The sequence below is a fragment of the Nerophis ophidion genome, linkage group LG07, assembly GCF_033978795.1.
Source record: "Nerophis ophidion isolate RoL-2023_Sa linkage group LG07, RoL_Noph_v1.0, whole genome shotgun sequence".
NCBI lineage: Eukaryota > Metazoa > Chordata > Actinopteri > Syngnathiformes > Syngnathidae > Nerophis > Nerophis ophidion.
The window spans coordinates 61,084,323-61,106,346 of record NC_084617.1 but is presented as its reverse complement, the minus strand read 5'-3'; the positions used below and the strand labels follow the sequence as shown (position 1 = coordinate 61,106,346).

Below are 22,024 nucleotides of genomic sequence, written 5' to 3'. Positions count from 1 at the left end.
TGGGCCGCGAGGTCACCCTAGAGCAGTGGTTTTCAAATGGGGTACGCGTACCCCTGGGGGTACTTAAAGGTATGCCAAGGGGTACGTGAGATTTTTTGAAAATATTCTAAAAATAGCAACAATTCAAAAATCCTTTATAAATATATTTATTGAATAATACTTCAACAAAATATGAATGTAAGTTCATAAACTGTGAAAAGAAATGCAACAATGCAATATTCAGTGTTGACAGCTAGATTTTTTGTGGACATGTTCCATAAATATTGATGTTCAAGATTTCTTTTTTTGTGAAGAAATGTTTAGAATTAAGTCCATGAATGCAGATGGATCTCTATTACAATCCCCAAAGAGGGCACTTTAAGTTGCAAATTACTTCTATGTGTAGAAATATTTATTTATAATTGAATCTCTTGTTTATTTTTCAACAAGTTTTTAGTTATTTTTATATATTCTTTTCCAAATAGTTCAAGAAAGACCACTACAAATGAGCAATATTTTGCACTGTTATACAATTTAAAAAATCAGAAACTGATGACATAGTGCTGTATTTTACTTCTTTATCTCTTTTTTTCTCCCAAAAATGCTTTGCTCTGATTAGGGGGAACTTGAATTAAAAACATGTTCACAGGGGGTAAATCACTGAAAAAAAGGTTGAGAACCACTGCCTTACAAGACCAGGAGGAAAAGAAGACAGCTACAGTGTCTATGTACTGTTGGTAATAGATCACCAGTATTGGATGCATAAGGAAATGCAGGCTGTGAATGTGAAGGCATGGAGTAAAATAACTCCATTATTGCAAAAAGGGAACATAAAACCCTAAGAGTGTTTGTTTTAGTTTTATGGCTCTATTTTTGTTTTATTTATTCCAAATTAAATTGCTCTGTTCATCACGCCAGTAGCAATTAGGGGCTGGTGTGTTAGAGCCAAATACACTTTCTGTCTGTCAAATTGATGACGTCACTAAAGGCGTTGGCTCCAAGGCCAAGTGCCTGGCTAATTAAGGAGGAGTCAGGATTTTGCTCAGGTGTTGCTGAGTAGAGGCGCAACAGTTTTTGACTGTGCCAGGCTAGTGTTTGTTTGCTCCCGTGTATTTTCTGTTTTTGTACAAAGTGTATTATATAATTGTGACTTTATGATATTCAATGTTTTTGTTAAACATGGACACAATTTTGGACATCAATTATTAGCTGGCTGCACACGTCTGAACCAGCTTCATTTATATTCGGCAACCAGTAGCAGTAATAGTATAGGACTTTACCGCTACAGGGGGTAAATCACTGAAAAAAAGGTTGAGAACCTCTGGACCAGCCCAAATGATGAAAATGATAGGACCTAAAATTAAACATTGAGGAACCCTCCTAGTATTACTAAAGAAGTTACAACTGACAGCATCTGAAGTAAACAAGCTACAGCAACACCTTAGTTGCATAAATCATATTACAAAAAAAGTAGAGGAGTTAAATGGGTGCCTTGAGGAACGCCTCACAAGTTCTATATTTGCTCGCAAGGTAAAATGTAAATGCAAGAATCTGCCAAAATGTTTACAGTTGTATGAATTCCTTTATAAAACAAGGAGCAAAAATGTTCGTCTTTCAAGTTTTGAACTGAACTCGGGGTCGGTATTGTGTCATTCGTGGGCCAGATTTGGCCCCCAGGCCGCCAGTTGAATAGTCCTGGTTTACTCCTATTGTCCAAACCCATTCATGTTCGGTTGAATGAAGACTCCACAGGCGTGAATGTGAGTGTGAATGGTTGTTTGTTTGTGTTCCTGCAGCCCTGGGTTCAAATCCAGGCTCGGGATCTTTCTGTGTGGAGTTTGCATGTTCTCCCCGTGAATGCGTGGGTTCCCTCCGGATACTCCGGCTTCCTCCCACTTCCAAAGACATGCACCTGGGGATAGGTTGATTGGCAACACTAAATTGGCCCTAGTGTGTGAATGTGAGTGTGAATGTTGTTTGTTGGCCCTGCGATGAGGTGGCGACTTGTCCAGGGTGTACCCTGCCGTCCGCCTGATTGTAGCTGAGATAGGCGCCAGCGACCCCGAAAGGGAATAAGCGGTAGAAAATGGATGGATGGACTTACTGTACCTTGCCTCTCGCAGCTGGGAAAGGCTCCAGCTTACTGTTGACCCTAGGTATGCTACAAATGGCCTTGGCAGAGGATTTTTGCTCTAGTGCCATTCTAATTTAGTATATGTTGTCGATTTAAGAATGAAACTAAGCCTGAGTGTACGCCTCTGCATGTGTCTTGGACAGGGCAAAAGGCACAGCAGTAAAGCAGCAGGTCAGCTTGTTGGATACTGGATGGTCTTTCCTGTTTGTCCTCCAGCAATGCGGGGACTTGGAGCCATGCCCACGCAGGCAAATTTGGTTGCGCCAGTACAACACTTGTCCATTTCGGCCATGTGGCGTCGTCACAGATGGTTTTCACAGATGGTGCCCGCCAACACTACTGTCTGAGCTCAACATATTTTGTTGGTGCAACACATCTAAAAGACCAGTTTCTTTACTGCGTCCCACGCTGAGGATTGTTCTCGCTCCGCACCCGCTGTGGATGTTTGATGAAGATGTGAGAGTCAGAAAGTATACAAAAATGCCTTTTAGCGAGGGGGCGTACGCAGGGTGAACAGCACTGGGGGTTGAAGTTGTAAATAATTAAGAAATGCTGAGTGATGTTTTCCTCCTGCAGTGAAAGACTGCGTGGTGCAGTGCACCTTAGTCCATGTTCACTGTGCTACATGCATATGGGGATGACTACAGTTGTGCCACAAAGCGAATAGTTGTTTTTATTGTATTTGAACTTATCAGCAGTACTGAATGTTGTAAATCCTCATGAACCAATCTGACAAACTTGGTGATGTAATATTTAGTAGAGAAGATGATTTATTCAATCAATCCTATTTCCGACACCTACTGTAAATAAAATATTAATTTGCTTTTCATCCAAAGCATGTTAAAGCATACTGTTTAAAACAAGCATCCCCACAAACACACAGTCAGTTGCAGAAATGTGTCAAATAGTTTTTGCTCTTATGTAATACTTCAGAAACATCAGTGCTGAGCTATATTTAGAATTCCTTTTCCTTATTTTAGGATGTTGACCTGTTTTGTTTTAACCAACTTTTAATAAATTCAATCCGGAACAGATGTGAGGCTTGTGTGGCATTGTAATGCCGGATTGGTTCTTCCAGGGATGAGTCGAAGCGATGAACACAACAAGGTATGTTATAAATGGATTTATTAAATAATAAAAAGGAACAAAAACACTGGTGTAAAGAGAAAGCAAACAAAAGACGCTAGCGTGAAAAGTAGGATAAAACACTAGAAAACTAAAACTTGGCACGAGAGCACAAACGAGAAAACAAATCATCAGTATGAAAACTGGAATAATCAAGTGGCATGGCGTGAGAGCTAGCGAGAAAATACATATAGTAGAAGAATAAGAGTCGTCACGGTTGCACGTAGGCAAATTAGGATCCGAGAATGAATAACGAAAAGGGGCGAGTTTAAATAAGGGAGGTGATTAGAAGAAAACAGGTGTGCGTAGATAACAAGGGGCTACCATGGTGACAGACTAAACAGGAAATAAAGACGTTAAACAACAGGGTGATACTAAAATGGAACAGTAAACCAGAATATGTACAGATCCGAGCAGCGGATCGCAACAACAGAAACACAATAGATATATATTTTTTAAAAAAGGTACCAGGATAATATTTTTCTTTTTTTTAACAATTTGTGAATTTCTCATGACATTGTCATCCCTGACCTATGACTCAGAGTACTATCAATAGTAAGTCGTCATAGCTATTAATTAGACCTCTAGAGAGACTGTCTGAAAATGATTAATTGCCGGGAAATAATATCCAGTAAATCCAGTTGCGGGCCATGCGTTTCCTACCTAGTCCTTCATTGATGTCCGACTTGAATGATTACTTCTCAAAATACCATAGTTTATGTCACCACATAACTATTGCTGGAGAAATACTATAAAGAAACACATTTACTTTCTATTGAACCACATCAACAGTGTACCAAAAGGGTCATTTTCTGATGCATTTAAAAACCAAAAAACCCACAACAGCAATTAAAACCCATCTTAGAATAGAATAGAATATAATAGAATATAAATTACTTTATTGATCCCTGGGGGAAATTCTGCACCACAGTTTGCTCACAATAGACGATAATGATAATAAATAATATACAACATATATTATATATATAATATATGAATAGTATAAATATATTCTACATATATTCTACATTTAAGTGCAGTCAAGGAACATATGCATTATACAGTCTGATGGCTGTCGGTATGAAGGACCTCCTGTGTCGTTCCGTGTTGCATTTAGGGAAACTGAGCCTTCCACTGAACGTGCTAATTCTCTCCGCAAGGTCCGAGTGTAGTGGGTGGGAGGTGTTGTCCATAATGGCTAGGAGTTTTGCTAGACTTCTCCTCTCTGACACCACCGCCAGAGAGTCCAGTTCCACTCCCACCACGTTACTGGCCTTCTCTACCAACTTGCCCAGTCTGTTTGTGTCCCTCACTCTTAGCCCGCTGTTATTTGGTACTGTCAAAATAAAAAATGCAAATAACATGTTAAATGTGAAAAAAAATAAAGAAATAAAATATTTGAACTCACAATTTGTAGAACCCATTCGATGCCGTATAAGCCAGTGGTGCCGCTCGTTGTGTGGCGGTCATTTCCCCATTGCATCGCCAGGACAGCTGAGTTAGCTTCCGGTGTTGGCCGACATCGTCTCACAAGATGTGGTTTCTCTTTAAATATCCTTATTAAAAAGGGCATTGCATATACCGTATTTCCTTGAATTGCCGCCGGGCCGGGGCGCTAATTAATTTAAAACCTCTTCTCATTCCTGCGCTTACCAAAGGCATGTGGTAAACGTAAGCATGCGCAGATTATTTTAAAACCAATTCTCACTCCTGCCCTTACTAAAGGCATGCAGTAAAAATTTGAGTGTGATGTAAGTATACATCATGAAAAGCACATTTAATAAAAAAAAAAAAACGTTATTATGGTCTTACCTTTACTTATAAATATAGTCCATGCCAGCTCCTTTGGATCAAAAGCATCGATAACTTGTTTATAGAAGTCTTCCTTATCTTTCTTCAGTTTTAAAAGTCTCTCTGTCTCGATAGAGATCTTCCTTTATTACCTCCTCCAGCACATATCATGTCACTCATTTCACTTCTTCTGCAGCCGAGTAGTCGCAAGAAGGATCACTAGCACCCTCTACCACCAGGAGGCGGGAGTCATTTAATGACTCATATTTGACAGACACAGCTACGGTATTGTGACGGTCTCAAGCCGTCTTCTTGCGGGTTCCCAGGACCACCAAGGAAGGACATGGCTTGAGCAGTTGGACATTGTTTATTTTTCAATAAAACCTCAGTCTAGGTCGCTCTTCCGCTCCGCCTCTCCGCTCGCTCGCCGTCTCCTCGCCGCCATCTTGGGCCGGGCTCCAGCATGCCCTGCCTGTCTGTCGGACCGTCGGCTCCACAGGTATATTAATAAAACATAGCTGCTTACTGTTCTTTTTAGCATACCGGTATTCAATAGCTTGGACCTTAAATCCCACTGAATAGCTCTTAATCTTCTTTTTTTTATGTGATTTCAAATTACCGGTATTGAAATCAGCCTCCTCCATTTTAAAAATGATGACAGGGGAAGTGTCACTCGTGACGTCACGAGTTTGACCCGGCAGTAATACTAAGCATGCGCTAATTATTTTGTGAAGCGAGTTTGACCCGGCAGTAATTAAAGGCAGGCGCATACTATATGCCCGGCGGCAATTCAAGGAAATACGGTATGTGTGTTGTCTAATCAGATGAGGCTCATTGACTCTCATTGACTGAGTTCTTAAAGTTTACTCCTCAATCAAATCCAGTTGGCATGTCATGGCCACTTTCAACAACCTAAACGGGGGCTACTGGCATGCTCTTCACTACTGTGGCATGCTGGGTAATAGTGTTCTTATGTTACCTAGCTCATAACATCACAATATATGTCTGCCTTAGGCCAGCTAGAAGGCCTTACTGACAACAACTTGTGATCTGATTGGCTATCGCAATTATCTATCAACTGTATGTGTCCGTTCACTTACAGTGCACAGACGCCCGCATTGTTGATTCTGAAGGCTTCGGGCAGATTTCAATTGTGCACATTGAATAGAAGAAAATAAACATATTCAAGCACAACACGACAATCATTCATGAGTGTCTTAAGGACAATATTTAATATTATTAAAAAGTGGTTAATACAGGGGTCACCAACCTTTTTGAAACCAAGAGCTACTTCTTGGGTACTGATTAATGCGAAGGGCTACCAGTTTGATACACACTTAAAACAATTGCCAGAAATAGCCAATTTGCTCAATTTACCTTTAATAAATAAATCTATATATATAAAAAAAATGGGTATTTCTGTCTGTCATTCCGTCGTACATTTTTTTTCCTTTTACGGAAGGTTTTTTGTAGAGAATAAATGATGAAAAAAAAAAACACTTAATTGAACGGTTTAAAAGAGGACAAAAAACATGCAAAAAATGAACATTTATTTTTGAAATAATTCAAAATTCAACCGAAAAAAAATGGAGAGAAAAACTAGCTAATTCGAATCTTTTGGAAAAAATTAGAAAAATAATTTATGGAACATCATTAGTAATTTTTCTTGCTTAAGATTAATTTTAGAATTTTGATTACATGTTTTAAATAGGTTAAAATCCACTTTGAAATAAGATTTAAATTTGATTCTAAAGATTTTCAAAATTTGCCAGAATATTTTTTTTTAATTTTAATCATAATAAGTTTGAAGAAATATTTCACAAATATTCTTCATCGAAAAAACAGAAGCTAAAATGAAGTATTAAATTAAAATGTATTTATTATTCTTTATGATAATTTTTTTTTTTTTTAACACTTTAACATTGATTCAAATTGTCAGGAAAGAAGAGGAAGGAATGTAAAATTAGTGAAGTGACGTGAATTATATTTATATAGCGCTTTTCTCAAGTGACTCAAAGCGCTTCACATAGTGAAACCCAATATCTATGTTACATTTAAACCAGTGTGGGGGGCACTGGGAGCAGGTGGGTAAAGTGTCTTGCTCAAGAACACAACGGCAGTGACTAGGATAGCGGAAGCGGGAATCAAACCTGCAACCCTCAAGTTGCTGGCACGGCCACTCTACCAACCGAGCTATACGTAAAAAGGTATATGTGTTTAAAAATCCTAAAATCATTTTTAAGGTTGTATTTTTCCTCTTAAATTGTCTTTCTGAAAGTTATAAGAAGCAAAGTAAAAAAATTCATGAATTTATTTAAACAAGTGGAGACCAAGTCTTTAAAATATTTTCTTGGATTTTCAAATTCTATTTGAGTTTTGTCTCTCTTAGAATTAAAAATGTCCAGCAAAGCGAGACCAGCTTGCTAGTAAATAATTACAATTAAAAAAATAGAGGCAGCTCACTGGTAAGTGCTGCTATTTGAGCTAATTTTAGAACAGGCCAGCGGGCGACTCATATGGTCCTTACGGGCTACCTGGTACCCGCGGGTACCGCGTTGGTGACCCCTGGGTTAACAGATTACATGCAGTATGTTATTTGAGCCGCCATCATTTTGGTCACAAAAACCGTGATATGTAATTTTCATATCATTAGAGCCCTAACTGTAATAAATAATAAATGATCAGCGAGCATGTGCTGCTATTCTCGCCTCAGCTAAATAAGTACTACCAGTGTATACATTAATTTAGACAGAATAGATGAATACATTGTGAATAGTTGCATGTTGCAGCAAAGCTATTAAAATTGAGATAGGAAATAACCCGCCGTGCTTAAACATTTATGATCTCTCGCTACTTGAAAAAACATGTGTATTACCATTATCACCCCATGAGCTGTATTGATATTCTGCATCGACATGACCATAAGTCAGGCATCTACTTAGCATTATCCCTCCGGAAAATGGTTTTGCAAAAAGTGCTGATGTGAACTTGCAGGGACTCTTTGTGGATGGTTGGAGGGAAAGCTGTAAAAAGTCTTTATACGCCAGTTCTAGCCCAGGGCAACAAAATAAAGATGGTGTGGCCTGATGAAAGATAAAGCAAACCAAAGCGATGTTGCGGAATTTATACATCGATCTTTGATTCTCATTAACCCATTTCAGAAATGTCCTCCTTTGAGTATCGCCAGGGAATTCTTGTCCTGGAATATGAATAAATTGATTCAGTGTCATTTTATTCGATATACTGCAAATAGGACAGGAGGGAATTTTAAAGACTGACATGGTTATCGTTCCAATTTGTAAAGTGTGTTAAATTGTAAATATAGCTGACCACTAACCTTTACTTTGGGATTGTTTCACACAGCCCAGTTTCTTTGCATGACATTGAAAATGACGTAATTTGTATGCTATTGTTTTTAAACCTTTTTTTGAGCCAAAGTTCATTTTTTCATTGAAAAAATCATGAAGCACACCGCCAGCAGAGAATGTTAAGGATATAACTCAATAGCCTATATTGCCAATGTAAAGTCCTACTAACCAAATGACTGACACAATTGTTCATTTTAATTTAACCATAACAGTCCGTGCATAACTAATTCTCTTGTCTCAGTGTACGCTGATAAAACAATCAGCTACCTGCTGCCCCCTACTGATTGTCAGAGTTAGTTTGTGACGAACCCCAAGATGCAGAGAAGGAGGCAGGCATAGAGTAAGGAAACATGGTTTAATAAAAATAATAGAACAAGAACAAACAAAAGAGTACTAACACAAAGCGCCTCCTCCTCTCTGGTCAAGAACCTCTACAGAATGTCCTCTGTGGTCAACAAAAGCACCTTGAGGATTCTAGCGGGAACTCTCATTCAACCCTTCTTCAATTACGCTTGCACCTCCTGGTACCCCAGCACCTCCAAAACCCTCAAATCTAGACTCCAAACATCCCAGAATAAGCTAATCCGGTTACTTTTAGACCTCCACCCCAGATCACACCTCAATCCAACCCACTTCTCCAAAGTGGGCTGGCTCAGGGTGGAGGACAGAGTAAAACAACTTGCACTGAGCCTAGTCTATAAAATCCGCTACACCTCCTTGATACCGAAGTACATGTGAAATTACTTCCTTAACGTAAATGACCGCCATAACCTCAACACCAGGGGGAGCTCCACAAACCACGTTAAACCCAGATTTTGATCTAACAAAGGTCTTAACTCATTCTCTTTCTATGCCACATCAATGTGGAATGCACTCCCAACAGGTATAAAAGTAATTGCATCTCTATATTCCTTCAAAACCGCTCTAAAACATCACCTCCAGGCAACTTCAACCCTTTACTAATACCCTCCTCCATTCACATCCCATCTCCCCGGATTATAAACAACTCAAATGTACTTCTAATGTATATACTTGTTCTTATGCTATCTGAACTCACTATGTTCTCTGCTGGCTGTACATATCCTACTAAATAAGACCTACACTGTTTCAATGTCCACATTTCTCTGTTGATGCAATTGTTGATGACTGAAGTTCTGATATCAACCAAAGCTCCTCATCCCACCCCCCCGGATTGTAAATAATGTAAATAATTCAATGTACATACTATGATGATTAACTTGTGTGATGACTGTATTATGTTGATAGTATATATTTGTACCATGAATTGATTAACGTGGACCCTGACTTAAACAAGTTGAAAAACTTATTTGGGTGTTACCATTTAGTGGTCAATTGTACGGAATATGTACGTAATGTGCAATCTACTAATAAAAGTATCAATCAATCAATCAATCAATCAAAGCGCCCACGAGGCGAATAACAAACTAAGGGAGTTCGCATGGGAGCTAGAAAACAAAAAGCAACTTAGCATGGAAGCTAGCAAAAACAAAAGAGCCTAGCGTGGAAGCTAGCGGGTAGCGAGCAGGAAAACAGAAGTCGTACTTGTAATATGAAACCAAACTAGAAGCAGGGAACAAAAAACATCCATCCATTTTCTACAGCTTATTCCCTTTTTGGGCTCACGGGGGGCGCTGGCGCCTATCTCAGCTACAATCGGGCGGAAGGCGGTGTACACCCTGGACAAGTCGCCACCTCATCGCAGGGCCAACACAGATAGACAGACAACATTCACACTCACATTCACACACTAGGGCCAATTTAGTGTTGCCAATCAACCTATCCCCAGGTGCATGTCTTTGGAAGTGGGAGGAAGCCGGAGTACCCGGAGGGAACCCACACATTCACGGGGAGAACATGCTAACTCCACACAGAAAGATCCCGAGCCTGGATTTGAACCCAGGACTGCAGGAACTTCGTATTGTGAGGCAGACGCACTAACCCCTCTGCCACCGTGAAGCCCGGAACAAAAAAAAAGTAAGATACAAATATCTAACGAATATAGCTTACCGCTACGCTGCAAAAACACGACACGACACGACAGGAGCGACAATACATGACATGTAGCAATGACAAGAACGACAGTACATGACATGTAGCAACGACAAGCGCGACATTGACAATCCAATAATCCAGCACTCGACTGGAGGACAAAACAGGTTCAAATAGGAGAGGGCTGATTGACACCAGGTGTGGCCAGGTGCCAATCAGCCGCAGCTTAGGGGACAAAACAGAAAACAGACAAAATAAGAGCGCTGACAGGAACTAAAAACAGGAAATACTAAACCACACAGAGGAAAAACTAAAACACAAACCAACTGTCTTTGGCAAGCCTGACACTGATATTAGTAGTAGTATTACGTGGTTACTCTGCCGATCTCTAGATAGCAAATACATGTACACTCAACAATGGTACATTATTTGCAGATTATGATTACCGGTTTGCGAAAAATATTTTTTTAGACCATGGAGGTGAAATTGCACAGTTTCCCACGGCACACAGCGGTTGAAAAACACTGCCTTAGACAATGTAGAAATCGGTTTAGATCAACAGGATGTTAAATTAATATGAAATAATTGAAGGTTTTTTTTTACTTTACAGCAAATTTTATACAAAAATCTTGACAGCTGATTTCTAAATGGTTTTGCAACCATGCTCACAACTCAACCTTGTGTGTTCAAATATCTAAATTAGAGTCATGACAGGCTTGGACTTGTACTTACTGTATGTTCCATGTGTTTTGTATGATTTCCTTTCCATTGCTCTTATTCCTCAGTTCTACTTTCTGTTTGTCTCGGGCGGTATAGCTCGGTTGGTAGAGTGGCCGTGCCAGCATCCTGACGGTTACGGGTTCGATCCCCGCTTCCGCCATCGTAGTCAATGCTGTTGTGTCCTTTGTTCAAGACACTTTACCCACCTGCTCCCCCTGTCACCCACACTGGTTTAAATGTAACTTAGATCTTGGGTTTCTCTATGTAAAAGCGCTTTGAGTCACTCGAGGAATAAGCGCTATATAAATATTATTCACCTCACTTCTCCTTTTTTCACCAGTTCTCCATTCTGAATGCCGGCTTCCTCACCTGTCCCTGATTGGCAATCGCCACACACCTGTTCCTGGTTGCCAATCAGGATTGTGTATATAGATCATTGTTTTGCTGTGTTTGCTTTGTACCTCCACGCAGCATAGCTTTCCATAATGCTTGCTGTGTCTTGTTTAACTTTGTTTGCACTTCACTGCTGATCTAAATTTTGTCATCGAGTACTTTTTACCTGCGCTTCACCGGCCGTCTCCGGGTTCCGGGTAAGACCAATACAACCGTGACATGTTCCAAGCCCTGCTACATCTGGAATGTAGAACATCTTCTTATTTGAATACCACTATTCTTTGCTAAATGCCTTAAATACATTATTGTACCATAGTACTGATATCCATCCATCCCATCCGTTTTCTACCGCTTATTCCCTTTTGGGGTTGCGGGGGGCGCTGGCGCCTATCTCAGCTACAATCGGGCGGAAGGCGGGGTACACCCTGGACAAGTCGCCACCTCATCGCAGGGCCAACACAGATAGACAGACAACATTCACACTCACATTCACACACTAGGGCCCATTTAGTGTTGCCAATCAACCTATCCCCAGGTGCATGTCTTTGGAAGTGGGAGGAAGCCGGAGTACCCGGAGGGAACCCACGCATTCACGGGGAGAACATGCAAACTCCACACAGAAAGATCCCGAGCCTGGATTTGAACCCAGGACTGCAGGAACTTCGTATTGTGAGGCAGACGCACTAACCCCTCTTCCACCGTGAAGCCCCATAGTACTGATAATTGTATCATAATACCGATTATTGGCTGTCATTTAATAATACAACCAATATTTTTAATTAAAGTATTGGTAAAAAACACACAAAAAAAACATCTGTCCTGTTAGGCTCTTAGATCTATAACAGGGGTGTCAAACTTACGGCCCGCGGGCCGGATGAGGGCAGCAAACAGGTTTTATCCGGCCCACGGGATGAGTTTGCTAAGTATACAAATTAACCTGAAATTTTTGAATGAAAGAAACATCTCTTCTACATGTGTCTACTGGATGTTGCAATAACAATTCTTTGTATCTCTGTAGATGATGTTACTTATGTACAAAACATACCACATGAAGTTAGTACATCAATTGAGGAAAATCATCAAACTACATACATAGCATACTGTAATTGGATTTTGATATTTTTTTATCTTGATTGATTGAAAATGAACAACGAGTTGCTGATGAACATTATCACATTTATTCAGAAAATATGAATAACGACAAATAAAGTTAGAAGACCAATAACCGCAACATGTACAGTGGGGCAAAAAAGTATTTAGTCAGCCACCGATTGTGCAAGTTCTCTCACTTAAAATGATGACAGAGGTCTGTAGTTTTCATCTTAGGTACACTTCAACTGTGAGAGACAGAATGTGAAAAAAAAATCCAGGAATTCACATTGTAGGAATTTTACAGAATTTATTTGTAAATTATGGTGGAAAATAAGTATTTGGTCAACCATTCAAAGCTCTCACTGGTGGAAGGAGGTTTTGGCTCAAAATCTCACGATACATGGCCCCATTCATTCTTTCCTTAACACGGATCAATCGTCCTGTCCCCTTAGCAGAAAAACAGCCCAAAAGCATGAAGTTTCCACCCCCATGCTTCACAGTAGTTATGGTGTTCTTGGGCTGCAACTCAGTATTCTTCTTCCTCCAAACACGACGAGTTGAGTTTATTTCAAAATGGATACATGGATGATACGGCAGAGGATTTGGAGAATGTCGTGTGGTCAGATGAAAACAAAATAGAACTTTTTGGTATAAACTCAACTCGTCGTGTTTGGAGGAAGAAGGATACTGAGTTGCATCCCAAGACCACCACACCTACTGTGAAGTATGGGGGTGGAAACATCATGTTTTGGGGCTGTTTTTCTGCTAAGGGGACAGGACGATTGATCCGTGTTAAGGAAAGAATGAATGGGACCATGTATCGTGAGATTTTGAGCCAAATCCTCCTTTCATCAGTGAGAGCTTTGAATGTTTGACCAAATACTTATTTTCCACCATAATTTACAAATAAATTCTTTAAAATTCCTACAACGTGAATTCCTGGCTTGTTTTTTTTTTTTTTTTCACATTCTGTCTCTCACAGTTGAAGTGTACCTATGATGAAAATTACAGACCTCTGTCATCATTTTAAGTGGGAGAACTTGCACAATCGGTGGCTGACTAAATGCTTTTTTTGCCCCACTGTAAGTGTAAAAAAACATTATGATTTGAAAATTTTCAGAAAGTGCTTCTTCTATTTTCAAACACAGAAAACAGATTGTAGCTGAGATAGGCGCCAGCGCCCCCCGCGACCCCAAAAGGGAATAAGCGGTAGAAAATGGATGGATGGAAGAAAACAATCTGAAAATGTCTTTATTTTTAAGTTATCGTGCAGGGATTTTACCAGTTCGGCCCACTTGGGAGTAGATTTTTCTCCATGAGGCCCCCAATCTAAAATGAGTTTGACACCCCTGATCTATAAGGATCCATCCATAATTGTTCTGCAGGCTTTGTCACCTTGCCTGCATTCATAGCACAGATGAACAGCAGCATCTTTTAAGAACGTTTGCTCGACCTGACGCTTTTACTTCAGTGGGTCTGCAGTAATGAGTCATACACCTGCTATTCAAAGTCACATCACTCTGTGCTAGTGGCTGATTTAAAGCATTCACTTGGACTAACTAAGGAGAGTGCACGGCTGTCTTACTGAAAATGGCTAACCGATGCTTTGTGCGCATGGTGGGCTGGGGGCTCCAGTTGCGGATATGTATTGACAATCCTCTACGACCCACAGACCGCTTTCTAAACGAGTTCCTTCTTCCTCCACACGACATTCTAAACAGAATAACTGCTGCTGCATGCGTAACTTGATATCTGATCATACATTTGAAGAGTATCATGGTGCTCTTACATGATATTTCCTGTTGTTACACACCTATTTATCCCTCTATTTCCTCTTCTATATTGTGGGCTAAAATGCCAGACATCGCGACAGCTTTTTCAGTAAGTTGCGGCGAAATTTGTAATATTTTGAGACCTCTTTTTTTTTCCAGTAACAATGAGTCAACTTGTGAATTTAGGAATTTGGTATCAATATTTTAAGTGGTACTTGTAACCTTAAAAGGCCTACTGAAATGAGATTTTGTTATTTAAACGGGGTTAGCAGGTCTATTCTATGTGTTATACTTGATCATTTCACGATATTGCCATATTTTTGCTGAAAGGATTTAGTAAAGAACATCGACGATAAACTTTGCAACTTTTGGCCGCTAATAAAAAAGCCTTGCCTTTACCGGAAGTAGCAGACGATGTGCGCATGACGTCACGGGTTGTAGGGCTCCTCACATCCTCACATTGTTTATAATGTGAGCCTCCAGCAGCAAGAGCTATTCGGACCGAGAAAGCGACAATTTCCCCATTAATTTGAGCGAGGATGAAAGATTTGTGGATAAGGAAAGTTAGAGTGAAGCACAAAAAACAAAACAAAGTGACGGCTCCAGGCGGCGGCAGTGGGACCGTTTCAGATGTGATTAGACATTTACTAGGATGATTCTGGAAAATCCCTTATTTGCTTATTGTTTTAATTGTGTTTTAGTGAGATTGTAAAGACATACCTGAAATTCGGATGGCTGCGGTGAACGCCAGTGTCTCTCAGAGAAGCCGATGGAGGAGCCAAGATCACAGCTGCCTTTTTGAGCTGCAGGAGGAAGTCCCATAATCCACTGAAGTCTCCGGTAAGAGCCAAATTAATATCACAATTTTCCCATCCCAAAATTTGCTGGTTGACGTAGAAAACATTTTCGCTTGACCACTCTGTGTTAAAGCTTCACAACAAACAAAGAAACGCAGACTGTGTCTCGGTTGCTAAAGGCAGCTGCAATCCACCGCTTTCCACCAACAGCATTCTTCTTTATAGTCTCCATTATTAATTGAACAAATTGCAAAAGATTCAGCAACACAGATGTCCAAATTACTGTGTAATTATGCGATGAAAAGAAACGACTTTTAGCCGTTTGTGGTGCTGGGCTAATATGTCCGCTCCAACCCGAGACGTCACGCGCACGCGTCATCATTCCGCGACGTTTTCCGCGGGAAATATAAAATTGCAATTTAGTAAACTAAAAAGGCCGTATTGGCATGTGTTGCAATGTTAATATTTCATCATTGATATATAAACTATCAGACTGCGTGGTCGGTAGTAGTGGGTTTCAGTAGGCCTTTAACCTCAGGAAGCACATTATTTCACAAACATTGCAAAACAAATACTGTATTGTTTTACTCCTTTTACACCACACAAACTTATTAGAAGACATTAAATGGCATACAATCCCATAATCAAATCACGGTACAATATTAATTAATTATGAATAATAGCAAAAATTAATTACTATTACTGGAATAAACGCCACCAAACGCTTTCCTTTTATCGGCTAACGTCCACAAGTGGCAGAAATGATCTGTGTATGTTTTACACTTAAAAAGTTTTTGTCCATCTTAAAAATTAATTTATCTTCCAACGTATGTTACATGTTTGGAGCATTTAAAGGCCTACTGAAACCCACTACTACCGACCACGCAGTCTGATAGTTTATATATCAATGATGAAATATTAACATTGCAACACATGCCAATACGGGCGGTTTAGTTTACTAAATTGCAATTTTAAATTTCCCGGGAGTTTCTTCGTGAAAACGTCGCGTAATGATGACGTGTACGCGTGACGTCACGGACTGTTAGGAAATATCAGCGCTGCACACACACACACAGCATAAAGTCGTCTGCTTTAACAGCATAATTACACAGTATTATGGACATCTGTGTTGCTGAATCTTTTGCAATTTGTTCAGTTAATATTGGAGAAGTCACAGTAGAAAGATGGAGTTGGGAAGCTTTAGCCTTTAGCCACACAAACACACGGTGATTCCTTGTTTAAAATTCCCGGAGGTGAAACTTTACTATGGATCACAGCGCAGTCCAGCGAACATGGATCCCGACCGAATGTCAACCAGCAGGTTTTGGTGAGAAAATTGTGGTAAAAATTCGCTTCTTACCGGAGATCAGCTGAGCTTGCGCCGTCCATAAAGCTGCCGTCGACTGCCCTGAGACATTGGCGTCAAGACACCCGTGGACACACCCCTCCGACTATCAGGTACTGTTAAACTCACTAAAACACTAGCAACACAATAGAAAGATAAGGGATTTCCCAGAATTATCCTAGTAAATGTGTCTAAAAACATCTGAATCCATCCCAATGCAATCGCCTTTTTTGGTTTTTTTTTTTCTAGTCCGTCGTAATCAATATCCTCAAACACGAATCTTTCTACCTTACTCAAAATAATGGAGAAATTGTCGTTTTCTCGGTCCGAATAGCTCTTTTTGTTGGAGGCTCCCATTATAAACAATGTGAATATGTGAGGAGCCATCAACATCATCGTCTGCGACTTCCGGTAAAAGCAGGGCTTTTTTATTAGCGACCAAAAGTTGTGAACTTTATCGTGGAAGTTCTCTACTAAATCCTTTCAGAAAAAATGTGGCAATATCGCAAAATGATTAAGTATGACACATAGAATGGGCCTGCTATCCCCGTTTAAATAAGAAAATCTCATTTCAGTCGTACCCCGCCTTCCGCCCGATTGTAGCTGAGATAGGCACCAGCGCCCCCCGCAACCCCGAAAGGGAATAAGCGGTAGAAAATGGAAGGGAGGGAAGGGCATTTCAGTCGGCCTTTAACTGTTGAGCGAGAATTTTTGTTGGTAAATAAGAGAGGATGAGAAATCATCACACTAATTGGCGCTACAGCGACCTCGCAAACGCTCGGTGAATTGGTCGTTTTGTCAAGATCTTCATTCCATTGTAGGGTTTGAACCATCGTATAGCTGCAGAACAAGACAGCTGCTCCCTGGTGATGGATAAGCAACTTGTGGCTGGATGCTGCAGTAGCATCAAATAAAAAAAGCCTACACTCATTCTACTCTTCTTTTTTTCTTTTTTTGTCCTGTCCAGCTACTCAGGCAAATCATATTGTTGATGTAGATGTCCATATCGGCTGTACAAATTTACTTTACAAAAGTGTGGGATACTTCTCTTGTTGCCTTATTTGTATTTGACTTTATTCAATAGATTTATATTATTTGGTGCAGGAGGGGATAAAAAGAGGGAAAAAAGGGAAGACAGAGGGGGAAATTGTGGGGGCAAGAGGGGGATAAGACGGAGAGACAACAACCGCAAACACCAATAACAACAACAATAGAACATTAGCAAATAGGATATGTACAAATATGATGGTAAAAGTGATAGCAAAGAAGCAGTTCGTAAAATAAATACAGAAAGGACAATGAGCATTATTACACTACAAATGGAGCAATACAAATACCAATAGAAATAGCACTATTGTTAATGAATAATAATAGTTCCCTCTATTATCAACAATACAATTGTTAAAATGCAACAATATATACAGCGTATGTAATGATAACTTGAAGTACAAAAGAAATCAGATAAATGGAGGCAAAGAAAGAGAAGCCAACTATATTAACCTTGTAGATTGTTATAGTAGCAATAGGTTAAGCCAGTGGTTCTCAACCTTTATTCAATGATGTACCCCCTGTGAACATGTTTTTTAATTAGAGTACCCCTTAATCAGAGCAAAGCATTTTTGGTTGAAAAAAAGAGATAAAGTAAAATACAGCACTATGTCATCAGTTTCTGATTTATTAAATTGTATAACAGTGCAAAATATTGCTCATTTGTAGTGGTCTTTCTTGAACTATTTGGGAAAAAAAGATATAAAAATTGCTAAAAACTTGTTGAAAAATAAACAAGTAATTGAATTATAAATAAAGATTTCTACACATAGAAGTAATCATCAACTTAAAGAGCCCTCTTTGGGGATTGTAATAGAGATCCATCTGGATTCATCAACTTAATTCTAAACATTTGTTCACAAAAAAAGAAATCTTCAACATCAATATTTATGGAACATGTCCACAAAAAAAATCTACCTGTCAACACTGAGTATTGCATTGTTGCATTTCTTTTCACAGTTTATGAACTTACATCCATATTTTGTTGAAGAATTATTCAATAAATATATTTATAAAGGATTTTTGAATTGTTGCTATTTTTACAATGTTTTAAAAAAAATCCCACGTACCCCTTGGCATACCTTCAAGAACCCCCAGGGGTACGCGTACCCCCATTTGAGAACCACTGGGTTAAGCTTTGTCAGTGTGTCCTATGTTACCCAATTTCCCGTAGGGCAACAATGTTAATATATGTTTCATGAAACGGGATTATATGCATGTTTGGAGCATTTAACTGTTGAGCGGGAATTTTTGTTGGTACCGTAAATAAGAGACGGTGAGAAATGATCACATTAATTGTCGCTATCGCGACCCTGCAAACGCCCGGTGAATTGGTAATTTTGTCAAGTTCTTCATTCCATTGTAGGGTTTTTTTTTTTATCATCAGCTGCAGAACAAGACAGCTGCTCCCTGGTGATGGGTAACTAACTTGTGGCTGGATGCTGCAGTAGCATCAAATAGGAAAAGCCCACACCCTCTACTCTTCTTGACAATACAGCAAGTTTGCTGTTATTCTCGCAGTCCCACAGGTAGGGCATTGACAGATTATGAGCTCTGGTGTTCCATCCAGTGAGCAGCAGAGTGAAAGAGGGTGTGATCTTACTGCCCTGGAATGATTGCATTAGAGAAGCTGTTGACAGGAGAAAGCTATTGATTTTTCTTTTGAACATTCTCACTGTTCATTCCTTTTACTGCACTCTCGCCGTCACGCACCAGCACAGTCCTCGACATACAGTGCTTCCGAGGCTCTGTGTCGCTGCAGCCTGCAGTGTCTCTCAATATAATGCAACCTACCCCGCAGGACATACTGCACCTGACACTTTCCCAAAGGCTTTTGTGGGGAATTCAAACAGTTGATTTACTGTCACCAGTGTCATGTGTCATCATTATCACTAAATTGTGTTCTTGTCTTTTTTTTGGTTCCTTTTATGTTCGTAATTGATCATCAACTATTCTTGGACTCTTCAGCAGCGGTGAGTCATTTCTAGGCTACAAATGATCTCCCCTGTTGGAAAGATAATACCACCCCCCCTTACCCATGAACAGACACAAACGGAATGATCAAGATTTTTTTTTTAATGTAGACATCATAACAAGTAAAGGCCTAATTTGGATGCAGGAGAAGTACAGACTGCAATCAAGAGGATTGTAAAGTGGCCCTAATCTGCTTGTTTTAGAGGCTTTTCACATGATCCCAGTCAGGGACGTGCACATGATTATAGAGGGGCAGGGGCTCAAAGTCAGAAAAGGGCAGGACATTTTTTTTTTGGTCTTTTACACAATATGGAAATTAATGTAAAATTAAATTTGCTAATAGGAAGCTAACTACTTAGCTGTGTGTCCTTTGTAGGTAAAAGTGATTGCCATTTCTTTTGTGTCAACAAATTATTGTCATGAGTTAATTCACATTATCATAGGCTTGGAAGACATGGAAAGCAACAAAACACTGGTTTATCATTAGGCTATTTATTGTTAAAGATAAGCACTTCAATGTTGAACATTGAACAGTGCAACATGAATTTCGAAAAAAAAAAAAAAAAAAATACCCAAATGGAAAAAACTTCAATGTGAAAATCTGTCCTTCTTCCCTTAACTTGATGAAAACACCAAGTTGTAACTTATGGTCTTTCTCACTTAATGCTCAGACTAAACAACTGAAACGCAATACAACTTTATATCTAAACCTCTACTGTGAGAGAAATGTGATTTGCCGTAAACACAGTGCATTTTATTTTGAAAATTAACCCGGTGTTTTATTTTGTATTTTGTACACTACTTCCTGTCCCGCGCGATCCGCTCTGCTCTGTGCGGAGTTGATGTGCCGTGCTCAATTGATGCGCAGTGCTCCGACGTCCGGCAAAAACAGAAGCTGACACATTGAATAATAGAATAATACAGCGTTTTTCTAAAATATTAGCCTTATTAGATGCTGAATAAGTGGACGGTGACTAGACCATAACTCACGAGTTCAAGTTGCTCCACTGTCACGTCTCCTCAGGCCGCAGTTGGCTCTCTCTCCTATCTCTCTCTCTCTCTGGCGGAAGCGCAGGCTCAAACAACTCGGTATTACAAGAAAACATGGAGTTTTTGTACCGCTGTTTCTTTGTTTTGTTTTTTTACATCCCTAACAGGAATTTATTAATGTTTACAGAAAAACAAAAAAAAAACACACACACAGGCAGAGGGCACTTTTTAAGACGAGGCAAAAAAGGGCAGGGGCTCAAGCACCCATAGGGCACTATGTGTGCACGTGCAAGATCCCAGTGAGGTATAAAGAGAATGTTTATTTTGATAAAATACTGAATAAACCTCTAGGTGTGCAAAGTGTAAATCTGCAAATATCTCCTCTCCTTCGACATGCTCGAATTCCACAGCCTCTTCCACCGTCCACGCCAACTCAAACTATAAAGACAAATTTGATATAATTGAATTAATATTGTGCCTTGACAATAGCAGAGAAGCGGTGGGTCGTTAGCCTCCCTTAAAACCAAAAATACTACCATCGCTGTTTTACTTTTTACATCTGAAAAAACACTTTGTAGTAGGAATGTCAATCTTACAAGAACCAATGATTCGGTTCAGTTTTTTTGTGTGATGATTCGATTCAGAATCAATTATCGATGCAAACTGATTCTCATTCTCAAATCAAACAAGTCCTGATTTGCTATCAATATGGTCTTTTAATGGATACCAATTCCAGGATTAACAGCATTCCTGTATAAACTAGACTAGGGGTGGACACACTTTTTCAGCAGGCAAGCTAGAATATTCAATTGAAATTAATTAACTTAATAGCTTTTTCACTGAGAGGCATTTTTTTTTAGTGCAGGCAGGGAGGATGTAGAGTGCACCACTTTTATTGTGAAGGCAGGCACTGTGCTTTTGGTCTTTGAGCTCTCGACGTAGGTTGTGTTGTCGGTAAGACAAGGGTGGGTTCAAATAAAGTGCCTCTTGAGTTCCTGCCTGCCATCTTGTCTTCGTATTGAGCTTGCACCTCATCAGCGACCATATTGCGAGACCCTTGGTTGCCATGTCAATTAAGTGACAAATGTCTTTGTGATGATGTATTGACGTTTACCGTAGACCAGTGGTCCCCAACCACCGATTGGTACCGGGCCGCAGAAGAATTTTTTATTCACTTTTATTTAAAAAAAAAAAATTTTAAAATGATATTTTTTATTTTTTTATTAAATCAACATAAAAACACAATATACACTTACAATTAGTGCACCAACCACAAAAACCTCCCCTTTTCATGACAAAAACGTCCCTTTTTCATGAGAAAGAAAAAAAAAATGTCTTTTTTATAAATGATCAATTTTGGGTAGTTTCAGAATCACTTAAGTCGCCGCATTCATTTTTTTCGGCACGCTAATTTCTAGCTGCTGTTTTCAAGAAAAGGCTAATAATAATAATAATAATGGATTAGATTTATATCGTGCTTTTCTATT

General features: G+C 39.5%; 1 protein-coding gene across 5 annotated transcripts in view; it reads left to right on the top strand.

Annotated features, from left to right (window-relative positions):
* Positions 1-22,024, top strand: part of LOC133556634 (rabphilin-3A-like) — an 87,794-nt gene that overhangs the window by 18,214 nt on the left and 47,556 nt on the right. The window contains exons 1-2 of one of the 5 annotated variants that reach the window (XM_061906756.1): positions 11,589-11,717; positions 15,086-15,224. The exons of 2 other annotated variants lie outside the window; for them this stretch is intronic. The gene's annotated coding sequence lies outside the window, so the exon portion shown is untranslated. Of the gene's footprint in view, positions 1-11,587; positions 11,718-15,085; positions 15,225-16,583; positions 16,640-22,024 lie in introns of those variants that run through there. 2 more of the 5 variants (XM_061906758.1, XM_061906759.1) reach the window with 2 other exon arrangements.